Genomic DNA, 19,307 nt, shown 5'->3' on the forward strand with positions numbered 1-19,307 from the left:
TTGTGAAAAACACATATTGATAGAGTCAGAACTTTACATTTTTTATGCATTCAAAACTTTTAAAGAGGTTGGGACATGAATCATTGAGCTTTTCAGCAAAAAAATGGAAAATAGAAAAAAATAGAATTTCTTCAAATGGTGATATTTTCATGCATCCATCGTGTATAAGGCAAAAAAACATTTTTTTTTGTTGAAATCCATTTTTATTGTGTGTATTAGGACCCTTATACCTGGGACCCATATATATAACCAATGACTGTTTTGTACTTTGACATATTAAACACATTTTACAATGTAATAAACGCTTAAAAATTAAAGAAAATGTTAATAAATCAAGGAAAAATTATAGAAATAATAATTATAACATTTTGTCAAAGGATATTTGAGTGGTTTGTGAGATTTATTGCCCCTTTTGATCGATAAATTTAATTAATGTTCAACATTCGTTTTTTCAAAAGCGCAACATATTATCATTGAAGTTAAACATTTAACAACAAGCAGACATGCTAGTTGAAAAACAAATAAAAGAAAATGTGGTAGTAAATGACTCAAAGGACAGTTACCGTACGGAAAGCTGAAAATTTGCAGTTGGAACATGTTTTGATTATTTCCCCTGACAACTGAGATACTCGATTATCTCCCTTACACACTTCCTGTACAGCAGACAACAACATTGATTTGAGGATTGCAGACGATTTACAAGATTTTTGCAGCAATTAGATACTGTACATACAATATGAACAACAATTATGGCACAACAATCAGGTAATTTGAAAAATATTAACCCTTTCGGCGCCAAAACGACATTTTTGTCGTTTATCGCTAGCACGCCAAAACGACATTTTTCATTTTTTGTCGGTTTTCAGTAGAACATACAAAAGTATATAAAAAACTTCATTTGACTGCCGAAACCATATTAGGTTTAAAGAAAAATAATTGACTTTGTTCTGTTATTCAAGAATATATACATAAAAGCAAGGATTTGTATAGTATACAAATCCTTGACATGCTTGATAAAAGTCTCAAATTATAAATTGAATTTTGGGGTTGAAAACTATTTTTTTCTGATATGATATGCAAATTTTTACACAATCTATACTCCAATTATAAAATAACGTTAATCTGAATGACGTCATCAAAACTGATGCTGTGTGTGACGTTTATGCGTATAAAAGTGGCAGGTACTTGATATTACTGGAAACGTTTTGCAGTAAAACCATTGAGTTTTTACCGATTTTTACAATGTGAAGTGTTACAGATCGAAAATCATTCGACAATTTGTTTAATAGTTTGTTGTTTGTAAATTTATTCAATAAAACTGTTTGTTCAAATTTAGAAGGTTAGCTCTGCAAATATATCTCTTTTTAAATGCACTATTTTACCCATCAAATTTACCCATTTGAGGTTGGCTTAAACGTGGTTTGACTTCACTAGTTTTAAAAACAACAAATATAAAAGTTATAACATATAATGAATAATTTTGACAATGCCGGTCTTCTCAAAGTAAAATAATTTTGTGCTAAAACCAAATTAACTGGACCCGGATTTTTGTATTTATCATTCTAATACTTAATTATGGCATACAATCTGCATACTCCACCTTATGTGTCCATGTGTCTCACTTTGTGGTCAATTCAATATTAGAATACATATTCAATTTTGAGTTAAGATCGTGGATCATCGTGTTTTGATTTACCCATCACTTACATGTACTGAGTATTTTTGGATTTATTTTTGTCCTTTGTTACTGTGTTGTTTTTTTTTGTGCTTGGTCTAATTTTGACAAGCAAAGCTCTTTTTAAAAGTTTTTTTTCTATCTGTTCTAATATTAAACTGGAACCCAACAGTTCTAGATTAAAGGAGGGAATTAATGCCTACAAAAATGCTGAGTTGTTCCAAAGCCAAGAAGAAGCCTTTGGCAAAGTGGCTGTCTTATCACATACCTTTTGTTTTCATGTTTGTTTTTTTTCGATCCTGCAATGCTTAAAGCTTAAACATGTCATGCTCATCTCATTTGAAATGTTTCACATTGAACTATATAGTGACCAATCGTGCATACAAAAAGAGAGGAAAAAGATACTAAAGAGATAGTCAACTCACAAGTCAATGCCATGGCAAAAAAATAATACTGACCACAAGTCAAGTTAAATTTACACAGACAGAAATGACTAAAGACTGAGCAACATCAACCGAACCAAAAACTTGGAGAGATCATATGTACATAACTATTGTATAAGGCAGTACGACGACCCGTAGCCTTGTCCCGATGACTTTGGTGGCTATAAGTGACTCATTTGTAACCATACATACATGTACAGCTATCATGACTTATTATAACGAACTCTTTCAAAAATGATACTGGTGCCAATAGAAAATTCTGAATTGTTTATTTTGACAACCAGCTAAAGAATAAAACAATATATAAACACGATTGACAGTGCATGATTCTATATACATGTATATATATAGATTACATACAAGCTAATACTACATGTAGTACTGACAATTCAAACCCACTCACGCAATTGATAAACGAACTTAATTTGTTTATACACAGAAGTTAGCATGTTGATCAGTCCATCTGATCAATTAAAATTATTACACTATTGTCGTCATTTTGAATCGGTTTTTTCGTTACTAAGAAAGACTAAACAAGACTGCAATCTAGCAACTTCGTATGACTAAATATGAAAAGGATTAAAAATCATTAAGAAATAATTGAATAGAGCTATGGAAAAGAGATAAAAATATATAATGAGGCATGATCTCTTGTAATTCTAGTGTTTTTAAATGTTTCCGTTTGGTTTAAAAATCAATTTTTCAATCTGAAAGTAAAGGGTCGTCTACATTTTCATATTTTCACACAAGTGCAATCTTCAATCTTACAAATTATGGATGGGATATGAATGACTACATTTTAACCCGGAACCATTTATCTGTGTCAGTCAACAGCAATGTTTTCCACTCATATCTGAGAGTTGTTTTATTGTTCCAGTCAATTCGTTGTTTTCGATAGTATTTGAGTGGTTTTTTTATTGACTAACAGTTGTGTTCGTTAATATCAGACTGCTAAATTTTAATTTAGGAAGTGAATGGTATAACAAATATGTGTAGCCTCCAATAATTTTTTCGCAGCCAATTTATACTTTTGCTTTTAGTGTTTGAAATATCATATAATGCATATGTCCGACTATCTTCTTCTCAGACTGTAAGTTGACCTCTATATATCTTTGTAAATTTGTTTGTGTACTGAAATTAAAGTCTTATTTTCGCTGAGTCTGGCATGCATGGATCTCTTTTTCAAAATTGAGAGAAGGGCTTTTAGTGTAAGTCTACCAGTTTGTGATTATATTTGTGCATTTATTAAAATCAAATTCATTACTTGAAGAATTAATCACAGTAAAAGGGAAAGTACGTCGTCCGTAATTATGATTTGAGTAAACTATTGGTATCAACATTTACCTCTTTTATTTCATTAAACTTCAAACTAATTGTGTACATGTACTAGTAATTAGACACTATACATGATTATGTAGGAATCAATGAAGAAAAATAGTTCAAGTATTTAGGGCTACATATCTTTTTTAACGAAATCCCTAAATAAACTCTTGTCAAAAGAATATGTCTATACGATGAGATAGTTTCTTCTCATTTTCTGCCGATATCACACCAGAGAAAAAGGGGTTCACATCAGATTTTTCGATGTCAACGATCGCAACAACAAACATTTTTTTACCGACAGGCCCCATTTAATGACATAATTGAGGTTAAGTCAGACATGTATTTAGCACAGCAAAGTATTTCTTAAACCTGTACATTTAATTGTACACATTTTAAAAACAGTATCTGGAAAAAATCGGCTTTCTCTATATAAAAAGGTCAAGACAGTTTGAACCACAGATATTAATACATTGAATTGAGACACCAAGTGCTGCATAAATAAATATTTAGTGAAATTATGAAAATTCGCAAGCTGTTGACATGTAAAACATTAATTGACTTGAATTATTGAATATCAAAAAAATAAATAATTTTAGGCTATATAAAAAAAGAAGCAAAATGAATGCTAAATATTCACAACTACATGTTCTGGTCTAGTCAGAAAAGTGACATTCTTCAAAACCACACCGGCAAATCAAAATGAAATATAAGTCACACAATTGTAATGTTAAAGCAAACTTATCTAGATTTATATACATTGTCAGAAAAAAGATAAGTGATTGTTGTGAATTCATGAAATATTTGCTGCAGAACAATTTATTACTCAATAAGTTGAGACTTATATGATGGTTGAATTATTACAATGCTATATACTGGTATCCCTAATTTTGTGGTGATATGCAAAGATCTGCAAAATGTTCAGTCAAACTCTTCATTGATGGTGCTTAAGAAAAAACAGACCTGTGCCAAGTATGAAGAAACTGAGAACACTGCTCTTTTTTTTTTAATCATTTAATGATATCAAATCTTACATTTGGTGATGCTTTATAGAGGGGAGTAAAGAGAGGGGGTAATTACACGAAAGAAGGCGAAATAAAATTGCCATTTGACGATGAACGAACAATTAAAACTTTCTTGATCTTTTAACCGATTTCACAAATTACGATGAATAACGACAACCTTTTTCACATTTACACGTGGAATAAAAATGTCAAAACATGTTGCACGAAAATAACCGTTTACCACCCTTTTTATATTAGAATACAGAAATTGAGCTATATTTTCATCAATATATCTTCATTGTTAATGATATCAATCTAGCTATAAGAATCTTCATTTATTTCCATATTATCGGGTGTTTAAAATAGTATTCTAGAAAAGAATAAATATTAAAAAAAAATAAACTTCGAATTCTAGCCTGAAAATTAAACAAAAATCACTGGAAATACGCATTCCCTACGTGAACTAAAGTTAATTCAAAGGTGGCCGGAGATAAACACAATGTATGGGACATTTCTCCCCATATATGAGATATCCAATTAATCGATTAAGGAGGACACTGTGTATGTGCTTGTAGGTAATGTGTTAACGTTACGTTACGTATCATTTTAGTAACGTCATTGAAATATGTATGGCAACATAACCATGTGAAAAAACAACGTCTCGGCGCTGAAAGGGTTAACCACCACACTGCAACCATTCATTTTTCTAGGTACAAATAAAAAATATGAGCACTGTCCAAATCACAAGCTGTTTTGCCATAAAATTTCTGGATGTATACTGCCTTACTGGGTTTACTGGAGGATAAAAATGACTTTTCAATTTCCATTGAGATAAAAATAGTACAGTAAGTTCCCACTCATAAATTGTCCTGCCATTTTCAACTGAAATTGACATTCTTGAAAAAGATATATATTGCAAATACAAAAATGTTACTTCAAGTCAAGACCACAGTCACTTGTTTCTATCCATAGGAAGGTCGACTAACCATATAAATATGGATAGTCGACCACAGGCACTTGTTTCTATCCATAGGAAGGTCGACTAACCATATAAATATGGATAGTCGACCTTCCTATGGATAGAAACAAGTGCCTGTGGTGAAGACACAGTTTTATAAAATAAATACCAAAAGATGTAGAAATTTTAAAGTTTTATTATTCATTTGGCCATTTATTTAGTCAGACTCGTTTACATTTTCTCGCAAGATGAGTACAAATGCAGGGCAGATTTTTTTCTGGATGTGTATAATATCACTTTTGCTATAAGCAGCTTTTTTTTTTTTTTTTGCCATGCAACTATTCATTTCAGTGACTGATACAGGAACTTTCATAAGTTGGGGCCCACTGACTGCCTAAGAGGTGTAGTCGTTACATTGGTTTATTCCTTGAATGCCAACATCCTTTGATCTACCGACAATTTACCTGTAAAATTATGTTGGCGTTCAAGGAATAAGTGCAAGTAGTTATCACAACAAAAATAAATGCTTATCAAAACAATCATACTAATTAAACAGATAGGTAAATACAGGTAGCTAAAACAAGTTCATGTTTTTCAAGTTTTCGAAAATCATGTGTTGCTGTTACTGCATTCAGTTGTACTTAAAAATAAATATGGATCATCTTAAAATTCAACAAAGTCAACGAACATGTGCATATTGTCATGAAATCCAGTTTGTTCAAATTCTCTTTGGACTTCAAGGTTTTTTTTCAACATTTATATAGTTTTGTGTGCTGTAATTTCTCTAATATTACTTGATGGAATTTCTTGAAATTTTGATTCTCATGTTAGATAACTATGTTTTATTTTGTTCAGTTTGCAATTGTTCAGATATATTGATGATAAATCTTTAATATTCTTTTTTTTTTTTTAAATATATCTGTATGCAAATTTCTTTGATAAAAAATCTGAAAAGTCTTATGTAAATAAACACTTCCATTCCCAAGTTATCTTTTTTTTTAATAGGAAGCAAGGAATTGTAAAAACGTTTTAATATATTTATTTCTTTAAAATTCATAATTTTAACCTTAAAATCTACCATTTTTCTTATCAAAAAGTAATAAAATGTTGCAATTTTATCAAGCTCATTAATTATTTTATACTTTTAAAAACATTTAGATAGTTCTAAAAACACCTATTGTTATTATATAAACATCCATTGAAATATTTTTGTTGGCATTCAAGGAATAGGTCACACATAAAATGTTGGCATTCGAGGAAGACACCGTTACATTGAAGGGTTACTCTCATGCCAACCTTTTGAATAGATTTCATCATAACGAGTCGACAGTTTTCTTTCAAGTTCTAGACAATCGTTAATAAGTAAAACTATATGCTTGAAACACGTGTCACTGATATGACTTTGAAGTACCCACTCAAATCAATGTTCTATATGAAAGTTAAATGATAAAGTTTTAAATCAGAGACCTTTCTTGCTTTTGAACATTTTTCGTCATAACAACTATTTTCTTTTCTGGACTATCATTAAAGAAGAAGGAGAGAGGAAGCGTAAAAAATTTGTCCAAACATGTGCGTCGCAAATTGGTTAATGAATCCCTTTTGTGACATGTGACAGAAGTCATTTAACCATATCATTTTATCATATCATACAATCATACCGACCGTGCAAGGGCTGTATAGCCAGTCAAGGTCGTTAAAAACTTCCATTTGTTGTTCATACAATCAACACCTTTATTAATTAGTCCTTTGATGTCGATAGCTATGAATGCAATCAGCTGATTATTGATTTTCTGTCAAAATCTTAACGAGTTCAAGGTGAATTCAGAGTATTGTCTGATTGGTAAAGTCAGAGAAACCCGAAAAAGTAAATAAACAAGATGGCTGAAAATAAATCATTATATATTTCTTTCGCCAAATTCTTTCGCCAATGACGAATTTTAATCGCCACAATTATTATTTTTTCACAAATTGCGAAAATGGCGACCTCAGCAGAAACCCTGCATGCTTCAATGAATCCCTATATTATTATATTCAATCGGCCAATTTTTTTCCTCAAAAGGGGGCCTGGGCCCCTGAAAAACCCTCCAAATCTCAGTGCTTTCCCATTTTCAGCTCCTTATACAACTTAATCCAGAGTTTTCCTGTAGTATCTATAGAGAAAAGATTATTGATATTATTTATTTTTTCCTTAGCTGGGCTGAGTTACTTATTTTATTTTCAAAAACCTTAATAATGATGATGATATTAAATCAACGATCTATTTACTTAACCCAGTAAATCTAGTTAACACCAGACAAATATGTAGTTATTTAAGTCAAGCTTTTGAAGCTCGTAATAATAATCTAATGTCAGTTGGTCTACCATAAGTATAATACTATGTAATACTGTGATATTATATATATAATTGGTACTTCAAATGTTTTCTTTATGTTGTATTTGCATAAATTGTCATGTTTAATGTGTTTATATCTTGGAATACGCGTTGTATCATATGTGCTTTGTCCAATAAAATATTTGAATTTGAAAATATTTTCAGCTTTTTCCAGGATAAGTTATTTATTTCTGTCCCCTCTCTCTCCTTCCCCCTAGAATATCAAATGTTTGTCCCTTTACAAAGCATGTAAAAATACTTAATGAGACACTAAAGGTGTTATGGTACATATTGTATGTAACAGGTACTGCAATCCCACTTGGAGTGTACATAGTGTATATTCAGTTTGCAGTCTTTAAACATTGTCTTCATTTGTGGACACGGCATAAAACACATACTACATGTATACTGTTTAATAAAGTATTTATATTTGGCAATTTTTAATTTAAAACACAACACATGCCATTTATCGATTATATCCCCAAGTGGGAGTGCTCCAATATGTAACGGAGGAATCTACCTGAACAGAACAGAACAGAACATGCCTATAAAAAATCATCCATAATTTGGCCATTTTTATAAATATAAAACACAACACACGTTGATATGTATATCTAATATTTGAACATGTTGAATATTATATATGAAGTTACAACAGAGGCAGAAATTTCAAATCAAAGTGTAAACTATACACTGGCAATATAAGCTGTGTGCGTACGTTCCTGTAGGGTTGGCATCATACAAGTTATTATTTAGAACTAAAACAAAAAAGTTAATTGATTAAAAGGGCTGGACTGCAGTTGAAAGGGTCCTCTGCATTTTATACTTCTACTGAAAAAAAATGTGATATATATATATATGTTATTATGATGTTCAACATATAGGAACAATATTTCCCCTTGAAACACATCACCTACAGACCCGTCAAACTCGAAGTGTTCTTGCAATGGTTTATTATATGTTGAGTGTTCGTCACAATTTCTAAATGAGCCAACATGTTTAAATTACGTCCTTCTTTTATCAAATCAAAAGTTGCTGCATATTTATGCATACTGCATATATATTCAAAAGGATATGTAAACATAAAATATCAGTTAAACCTAAATCTGACTGTGTCCATCAGATATACAAATGTAAAATGCAATAGTCTATCATGTAAAAAAAACACCATTTAATTTGATGGTGCAGTAGTTTTAGCATGCTTGTCATGCATTCGGGAAATCTATGAAATATTTTATTAGGGTCAAATTATGAACTTTAAAATTTTAATTTGATTTGGACGCAGAATTATTAAGTAAAAAAAAGTACACCAATTTTTATTTAAAAGTTAAATGGAGCATATTTGAAATTGAGAATGGAAATTGGGAATGTGTCAAAGAGACAAAAACCTGACCATAGAAAAAACAACAGCAGAAGGTCACCAACAGGTCTTTAATGTAGCGAGAAATTCAAATTCCCGCATCCAGAGGCGTACTAGTTCAGTGATAATGAACGCCATACTAATTTCCAAATTGTACACAAGAAACTAAAATTAAAATAATTACAAGACTAACAAAGGCCAGAGGCGTCTGACTTGGGACAGGCGCAAAAAATATTGACTTGAATATTTAGATAAATAGTAAACAATTTTTGTTTTGAAGGTCTGTGTAAATTCATCATTTAGCTTCATCCAAGTCACAATGTATAAAAAGTAACAATTATAGATCGGCCTTTGACACAGAGAATTAGCTCACACCAAACAGCGTGCAATATGAGGATCCCTAAATGACCAGTGGAACACAATTCAAACCGGAAAACCAATGGTCTAATCTATTTACAAAACATTTATTTGAATTCTTTCCTTAATCAAAAATCTTCTATTCCTACCTACCAATCCTTTAGTTGTATTTCAAGAAGGTGAAGTTTTTAAAATTGTTTTTGAAAGTGTTATTTAATGATGTATTTGAAAACGTCAGACCAAAACACAACAGCAACACCATTGCACTTCCCCATCACACCTTTGAGTCCTATATGTATAAAAAAGAAGATGTGGTATGATTGCCAATGAGGCATTACTTTCTTTAAGGTGGTATGGGTGTCTTTCGCCATCTTGGATTGTAAAAAACAGAGAATCTAAGGTCCATATTTTCTATCAAGTTATCAAAATTTGATGCAGGAATGCAGAATTTAATGTGAATTTTCATTTAAAAGAACCAATTTATAAGAATATAACTTAGAGATATTAATATTTTTACAAGTGTAGATTAATTTTGGTTGTTTTTGAATATTTTTCAAATTGGCATTTTAAGGGGAGGTAACTCTATAACAGTGCATTTTCTGAAGGACTCTATAGGAAATTTTCCTATTTTGTCTTTTAGCCGGAAAAAACGTACGGTGCCCCTTTCTTTTCTTTTGATACATGTATTCTCAAACCATTGTGTGAAAGCAATCTTTTCCTAATTTATTTTACAATTCTATCATTTTGTTTAGTTTTTATTCACAAAATGGTGTTTTTTTCCTGTATAATCCATACAAAATTTGTCATTTTGTCACAACCTGTAGCTTGAGAAAATGCACGGTGACCTATCATTTTTATAATATTTTTGATCATGTATCAATAGATACTACAACTACATTTTGACAAAGTATGAACAAATTCTATCATTTTTATTTTAGACTCCCATACCACCTTAAGAGACCAACATGAAACAGAAATTACAATAACAGGTAACCATACGGTCTTTAACAATGAGCAAAGCACATACCACATAGTGACTAGTCAGTTATATATGGCCCCTATATGACAATGTAAAACAATTCAAATGAGACAACTAATGGCCTTATATTTATATAAAAAAATGAACGAAAAACAAATATGTAACACATAAACAAACGACAACCACTGAATTAATGGCTCTTGACTTGGTACAGGCACATACATACAAAAAGGGGGAGGGGCAGTTATTCAATATAACTTCACATTTGAATTTGATGCTTGAATTACCAGAAAAAGTTTTTTTTTATATTCTTGCTTAAGTTTCCCAATTTTAAAGTTTTGGCTCCAACAAGTCCATTTCAATGTTAAGAGTTTTGTGCAAATAAGAGTCACTGAATACTGTGGATTCATTAATATTCATTGGATACCAATTTTAGTGGATTTTGTGGGTACAGGAGAACCACGAATTCAAATGTTCAACGAAATACAAATTTTGTAAAGGAATGAGTGTAGACTTTGCCAAAACCACGAATTTAAATATCCACGAATATGTAAGTGTACCTCAAACCACGAAAATTGATACCCACGAAAATAAATGAATCCACAGTATGCATAATATCATTTTCTTTTCCTGAATATGCATTTACTTTAACCTGCCACTGTACTGTTTTTAAACAATTATCCATCCAATAACTTAAAAATATGGTCATGGGAATTATTTTATTTTTTGTATGTTATTTATGATAATAAACCTTTTACAGTAATTTAAATTTTGAGGTCAGAAATATTTTTTTGGTTTTGGAAAATTAATTAAACTTTTGATATAAGACATGTGTTAGATATGTTTGCTGAAAAAGCGATAGTTCACTATTGATTTTTTACTAACTTTATTGATAAATGATTCTATTTTTTTGCAGCTGAAATCCTTTATGCTGTAGCTTTGGAGAATTTATTAGTGTAAATAATATATTTTGTGAGTCAAATGCTAAAGCTGATTGTAACACTGATACAATGTATCATGCAACAAATCCATTGAATCTCACTGCAGACGTTTTCATATTAACTTTAAAGATGATAATGAAGCTGACTTATTAAAATATCGTGGAGGATTGTTTGATATACCAACAAAGCAATACACAATTTGTCCAAACCATAGGTACAGATTAGGCTTAGGATGGAGAAGCAGTCAGTTATGCATGCTGAAATATTGTTCAAGGGGAAAAGAAACACAAAAAAGAAAGAAACCTCTTTTGAAAGGAACTATTGCTTTGTGTCAGTCCCATTATCTGTGGAAACAAAGACACCAATTAATACAGATTGGATCAGGTAACAATCTATTTAAAGAATAAGTCTAATGAACCAATATTCAAACTATGAATAACAAACCTTTGATTATAAATGTGATTATTTGGCCATTTGTGATTGATTATTTGATTACTAAACCAAATATTACATGATTTTTTTCTTACAGGCTCTGAAGTTTAAGAAATAGTTAATGATAAATGTGATTATGGGAACCCCCCATGTGGGGCCTTACTTTTCACTCTGTAATCATGTCAGGATTTACTCTCAGATTTACTTTAGTCTCATAAAGAATAAACAACACATACCCCACCAAAAACTAGGGGTGATCTCAGGTGCTCCGGAAGGGTAAGCAGATCCTGCTCCACATCAATCGCTGAGATTGAGATTGTTTAAAAAGCAGTTTAATTATTCTAGCTTCTTACAATTCCTAACCTAACAAATATTCAGGATTTACAAATATTCTCTCTGAATGCTGGAAAACTCAGCAAACAGGATACTTAACAAAATGTCCTTAACACAATGGGAGTGGGAATGGGGAAGGTATGTAACTTTAATCCTTTCACCTTAAAGAAACAGGTTAGAAAATAAAATCTAGCCTGAATAAATAGACCAGCTATTTATATGTACATGTACAATTATATTAAATTAATTTTTGATTCTGATCTAAGTCTTAGAATACAAAGACTTATAATGAACAGAAAACGTCCAAAACGTTCTAAACTGCAGTAAAACTGCTTAAACTACATGAAAATCATGATAGAAATATGATAAACTTCAGCTATCAACTGACCGAAAATCTGGCAACATATCTGTAGGTCTGACAAAAGTAGGAAGAGCCCCCGACAAACGGGTGCAAGCTTTATATACCAGAAGAAGCTATCGGGGTAACGAACGGTTCTTAACGGGGTAACGAATGGTTCTTAACGGGGTAACGAAGGGTTCTTAACGGGGGAACGAACGGGTAACGGGGAACTGGCCTGACAAGTACGAAAAGAATCCCCGATAGCTAGAATTAAGTACATAAAAACGTAAACAACATGTTTGCGGAACATAATAATCATCTTAGTACAATTTACTATCGTAATCAACATCGTTTTAATTCAATTATCTTGTAATAATAAAAAAATAAATCTTATAGAATCTTTATTTTTTTAACAAGATTTTCAAAAAAAGATCATGTAATTGATATTTTGGTTGTATGTATTGTATGGCACACAGGCAGGTTAGTTGGTAAGCCAGCAGCTCTGGTCCAGTGTCTATGTATAATGATAACCTTTGAACTGTTGCTTATATTTTTCATAAAAGCTTTTTGAATTTAACATATTGTTACTGATGGAACAATGAAGGTAAAGTTTGATATTAGCAAATTCCACTGTCATGGTTATAGATTTAAAAATGGTGTGATACAAAAAAAGAAAGAACAAGACTGGTTTAATTACCCTCATTGTGTTATTCTTGTTTCTATTTGTTTTTAATTTAAGAATAAAATAAAATAAAAACAAATCTCTTTTTTTATAGAATGAAATGTATGTGAAAAACAATCAGAAAGTGGAATGCAGCAGTCCTGGTTACCTTGCAGAATTTGACAAATTTGTAGAAAATGAATCAGTAAAAGAAAGTGAGACAACTGAAATTACAGTAAGTTTAAAACTAAAACACTTTGATATTGTTACATTAAATTCAAGATGATATATATGACTTATTTACTCTATCATCCGTTGTTAGTGATTTATATGTTGCCTGCATCAGTGTCTTCATCGGTGGAGTCACAAAAACTTTTCTCACACTTTTCTCATAAACATAACATTGGGCACAATCTTTATATATGGCTTAAAGCTTTAACATTGTGTTATAGTGTGTGTATTTATTTCATTGCCTTTCAACTTTCTGTTGAAACTTGTCACTTCTTGGCAACATATGTTTTCCATGGAAATATAAAAAAAGAAAGATGTGGTATGATTACCAATGAGAAAATTATCCACAAAAGACTAAAATGAAACAGACATTAACAACTATAGGTAACCATACAGTCTTCAACATGAGCAAAGCTCATAACACATAGTCAGCTATAAAAGGCCTTGATAAGACAATGTAAAACAATTCAAACGATAAAACTAATGTCCATATTTATGTAAAAAAATGAACAAGAAAAAAATAAACAAACAACAACCACTGAATTACAGGCTCCTGACTTGGGACAGGCACATACATAAATAATTTGGGGGGGGGGGGGGGTTAAACATGTTAGCAGGATCCCAACCCTCCCCTAACCTGGGACAGTGGTATACTGTGGATTCATTTTTATTCGTGGTATACCAATTTTCCTGGGTTTCGTGGGTCACAGCGAACCACGAATTTAAGAATTCAACGAAGTATAATCCCGATAAATATGTATGAAGTCGGATGTGTATTTTCGGTTATGTCATGCAGTTCTAGTATAGTGTTGAATAGCGATGAACATTGTAACATAACACATGTTTTTTATTGAAAGAAGATACAAGTATTTTAATCAAATCAATAATAAATATATCGAAAATCAGTGATAATTTACTTTTTAAAATTAATTAAAACTGTTCATGGAAAATAACTGCAAATTGTTAATTACCGTGTCATAGTTTGGTTTATAGTGATTGAAAATCAATAGGATTAAGTACGGGGATATTGCCCGTAAGTAATATTGTTTATGACAGGAACATTTATTTTCATACCTTTTACTTATAGGACTGTTTATTATATCGTGATTAGGGAAATGAACTTTCAATCATAAAGTTTTGATTGCCCTATAGAATTCTGACAAGCATTTATAAATTGTACAACAAACAAATAATTAGTTGTCTTTGTCCATTATTGCAATAAAAGTTTTCAATGAACACTTTAACCTAAAATGACGGAACGAGGATTTTGACAATTCAAAACGTTTTCAATGGATTCCTTCTTTTTTTTTCAAACCAAGGATGTTATATGATCTCCTAAATCGAAAAGAAAATCATGAATTACGTAAACTATCTGAATTTTTTTTGTAATCAGCGATCCACAAATTTACGTATACCACAAAACGTCTTTTTTTCTCTATCAACGAAAATTGATACCCACGAAAATAAATGAATCCACAGTAACAGTACAACATAAGAACGAACTATAAAAATCAGTTGAAAAAGGCTTATATCATCAGATGGAAACTCACATCTAATGTTATTTTTAATCCTCCTTGCACTTATGCGGGGACATAGAAATACTGGGTGTCCAGTTTTGTTAGTGCTCCCAAAGGAGGAATTCTTGTAAGGTTTTTTGTATGTAATTTATACTAGTACTAAAGGTTAATATCAGCAATATCTCGGACAAGTTCTAAAATCAACTTTTTAAAAAAAGAGTTGCCTGCTTGGAAATATTAATATTATGGAAAATTACCTTGTTAACACTCTCATAGGTATAAATTCATTAAATGTGTATATTAGCTATACCTCGATCAAATTTTAAGTTCAGCACTAAATGTTATAACACTTAATTTTTTAAAATATTTATAATCAGTGCAAGATTTTTTTTATTAAATTTGATATAAACATATTCTTTGTAGGAATTTTCCCAGACAGATTTTACAGATGATGAATCTCAGGGTAGTGTTTGGCGGCCTGACAGCCAAGAGTCTGTGCCTGAAAATGACTTAAAAAGAAAAGCCCTAGATTATTTTTTGACTGTTTGTGGCCTAGATCCAGTCAGCCAGCTACAAGGTAATTGGGAGGAAGCGTCTGAGCGCACTAGAAGAAATCACACAAATACAGCAACTTCAATCTTTCAAGAAGTTTTGAATGTTATTGCTCCTGGACAAGTGTCTTCTTTATCAAATGCTGTGCTACAAAGATTACACAATCAGATGACAATAATATGCTTGAAGTTTTATCTGCTGCATATAACCAAGCCACAGATTGGGGAACACAAAGACAGATTTTATCTCTGTTTGGGGGAAATTACTCCTTGAACACAATTTAGGAATTTATTCCTCACTTGTCAAAATACAAGTACACCACAGCTAGAAAACATTCTTCAATGATTGGTACTGGACAACCTGTTAGTAAAACATCATATAGTCGAGAGGGTTTGACAAATGAGCAGATAAGCCATTTCATGAACTTCATTATGAGTCCATCCATAATGACAGATGCACCATATGGAGAGACACATCTCAAGATTTCATCAGGGGAAGTGTTTCATGTGCCAAAAATAATATTGAACAGTGTAAGAACCCGTGTTATTGAACAATATGAATCCTATTGTAAAGACACACATTTTGATGCCACAGAAAGTTCAAGATCCTATTTGAGAATAATGGAGGCAGTTGAACCAAACATTAGAAAGTGCATGAAGGGGTTGGACAACTATGCTGCTGATGGAGCCAAAGCATTTGAAGATCTAAAAAAAGTTGCAGAATTACTTGGAAAACTGGGGAAGGGAGCACCATGGCAAGAGTCTATCCAGAAATCCTTAACCTTGGGGAAGCAGTACCTCAAAATAGAATACAAGGTAATTAAGGATGTTCGCTACTCATTATTTTGACACAGTTTGCACACCGTAGTTGAGAACGAATGCCGTAATATATTTTTTATTTTTCATAAATTTAAAACAATGTATTTGACTCAAAGTTATCAGATATTATATCTTACCTTATTTTTAGTGAAAGTTTAATTTTAAAACAATTTTAAATGTCAAATTAATCCAGAATATACGACAATAATATTTACGTGGCATTTCGCCTAATTCTGGCAAGTGTTTACATTGACACCAGACGACATCAGAAGACCTGTCAACAGATCGTTTACCAGTATATTTGAACATTTTTTAACCATTTTACGTCAAACTTTTATATCTAATTTACTTTTAATATACATCGTAGCTATTTTTATAAGATCTTTATTCAATGGGAAGGTTTAGACGGGGATTTCTGTCTTGTAAACAGAAACAGAAAATCGAGTCAATAAGAAAGGGTCAGAACATCAGACAAATGGCTCGCACTGTATTACTAGATCATGCATATACAACTTCATATTCCTCATCTTCATATAAACAACCAGACTTGTCAAATTTTATGCATGAGGAAGTCGTAGATGAAAACAATGTAAACATAACATCAGACAATAGTTGGACAAATGGAAGAAGGGTTGTAGAACTTGGGGTATTGGCAGATAATCTCGCTACGTGTAAACAATGTGGTCTTCCACTCTCTTTACAAAATTGTTTAAATATAACAACATGTATCTGTATCTGTATTTCCCACTTCTGTAATTAGGATGGGTACGTCACAGATTCCTTTCGGCTATTATGTGACGGGTTGGTCTGCGCACAATTAGTCGCGCTTGCTGAGGAGTGCTGATTTAAACTCCTCGGCAGTAGTGGCGCACACTACTGAGTCTTCCAGATGGTTCCAGTTTATTGCAGTGCGCACAAAAATAGAGTTCTTGTACTGTTCTGTTTTACTAGTTGGAACTATGACCGCACGTTTGTTGTTACGGACTTGGTGGTCTATAATGTTTTTTGTTACAAAGTTAGTATATGTTGTTGCTTTGATTTGTCTCTTTGGTCTATGAAATTGGATTAAATCGTCGGGAGGAAGCGCTGGTATCTTCCCCTCAACCACTTTGAAAAAGAAGATCAGTCGTTGTTGTTGGCGTCTTGATTGTAATGACGGGAGCTGAAGTTCTTTTAGCATTTTTGTCATACATCCTTCCTCTCTTGATTTGTAGTCTTTGGTAATGAATCTTGCACCTCTCTTTTGTATGGATTCTAGTTTGTCGATGTCTTTTTGGGTATATGGGTCCCAAATAATTGATCCATACTCCATTATTGATCGTATGAGAGCTATATATGCAGTTTTACGGCATTCCATAGGACAGTGTTGTAGGTTCCTTCTAAGGAAGCCTAGGGTAGAACTGGCTTTGTTACACGTATTTGTTATTTGTTCTTTCCATTTAAGATCTTCTTGTATTTGTAGTCCTAGGTATGGGTTGGATGACACTTGTTCAAGCGTGTGGTTGTTGAGGTTGTAAAAACGCTGACTTTTACTTTTCAGGCTAAGCATATAACATTTTTTGGCGTTGAAGCGCATACCCCAGTCGTCGGCCCATTTTTCTAGTGATTTGAGATCCTCTTGTAGTTTGTTATGGTCATTTTGGTTTTTGATTTCCCGGTAGAGCAAATAGTCGTCTGCAAATAGTCGTACTGATGAGTATGCATCTGGGAGATCATTTATATGACACAGAAAGAGGATGGGTCCTAGTACCGTTCCTTGGGGGACTCCGGATTCAACTGAAGCATTGCTCGAGTTTTCTCCATCAAGTTGTACTCGCATTTTTCTTTCGGTTAGGAATGAAGTTAGCCATTTGTGGATATTTCCTCTAATCCCATATTGGTCTATTTTGTGCAAGAGTCTATCATGAGGTACTGTGTCGAACGCTTTTGAAAAATCCAGAATCGCAATATCTACTTGGTTTCCTTTATCGTAGGATTGTAGCATATCATGGATTGTAATGGCAAGTTGGGTCTCACAGGAATATCCAGATCTAAAGCCGTGGTTTAGTGATGTTAATACATTATGCTTTTCCAGATGTTTGAGTATATGACGGCATATGATGTGCTCGAGAAGTTTACATGGTACTGATGTCAATGAGACTGGCCTGTAGTTTTCGGCCGCGTGTCGGTCTCCTTTCTTAAATATGCTAGAGATGTTTGCATTTCTCCAATCCTCTGGTAGTGTACCACTGTCTAGTGAGAGCTGGAATATGAGTGTTATGATTGGTGCCAGATGTTCGGCGCATTGTTTTAGTACTCTGTTTGGTATGTTGTCAGGACCAGATGCTTTGGATGGGTTTACTCTCTGTAGCAGCTTTTTAACTCCTTCTGATCTGATGGTAATTTGATGTATGGAGTCTTTTACCCTGATGTTTGTTTTGGGTAGTGTTTTAGTTGTTCCTTTTGTGAAGACAGACGCAAATTGCTCCAGTAGAATTTGCGCCTTCTCCTTACTGTCATTTATGAGCTGTCCATGTTTCTTTAGTGGTGCAACCCCTATATTGTCCTGTTTCCTTGACTTAACATACTTCCAGAAGGGTTTTGTGTTGTTCTTATTCATTCCTTCAATTATAGCGTTGTTAATATAATTGTTTTCTGCTTTCCTAATTTCTCTTTTGCATGTTTTTTGGAAATGGCGGTAGTTTGTCCATGATTTTGTTCTTTTGGCCTGGTTATACAAGTTTTGTTTTTTCTTCAGCATCTTTTTGATCTTTTGTGTTATCCATGGTAGTCTGTTGTTGGACTTGACTATTTTTGATGGTATGTTTTTATCAAGGCTGGCAAATAGGTGTTTCTTGAACATCAGCCATGCTTCGTTGACATTTTGGTTGTTTTGGATACTGTTACTTATCTGTGATAATAGTGATTCTAGATCTTTATTCACTTCATCCCAGTTGGCTCTTGCCCAGGTGTAGACTTTCCGAGGATTAGATTTGTAGTAGAAAGGTTTGATGTCCGTATCAGTTATGATGATTG

Source organism: Mytilus trossulus, chromosome 5 (assembly GCF_036588685.1).
Source record: "Mytilus trossulus isolate FHL-02 chromosome 5, PNRI_Mtr1.1.1.hap1, whole genome shotgun sequence".
Classification (NCBI taxonomy): Eukaryota; Metazoa; Mollusca; class Bivalvia; order Mytilida; family Mytilidae; genus Mytilus; species Mytilus trossulus.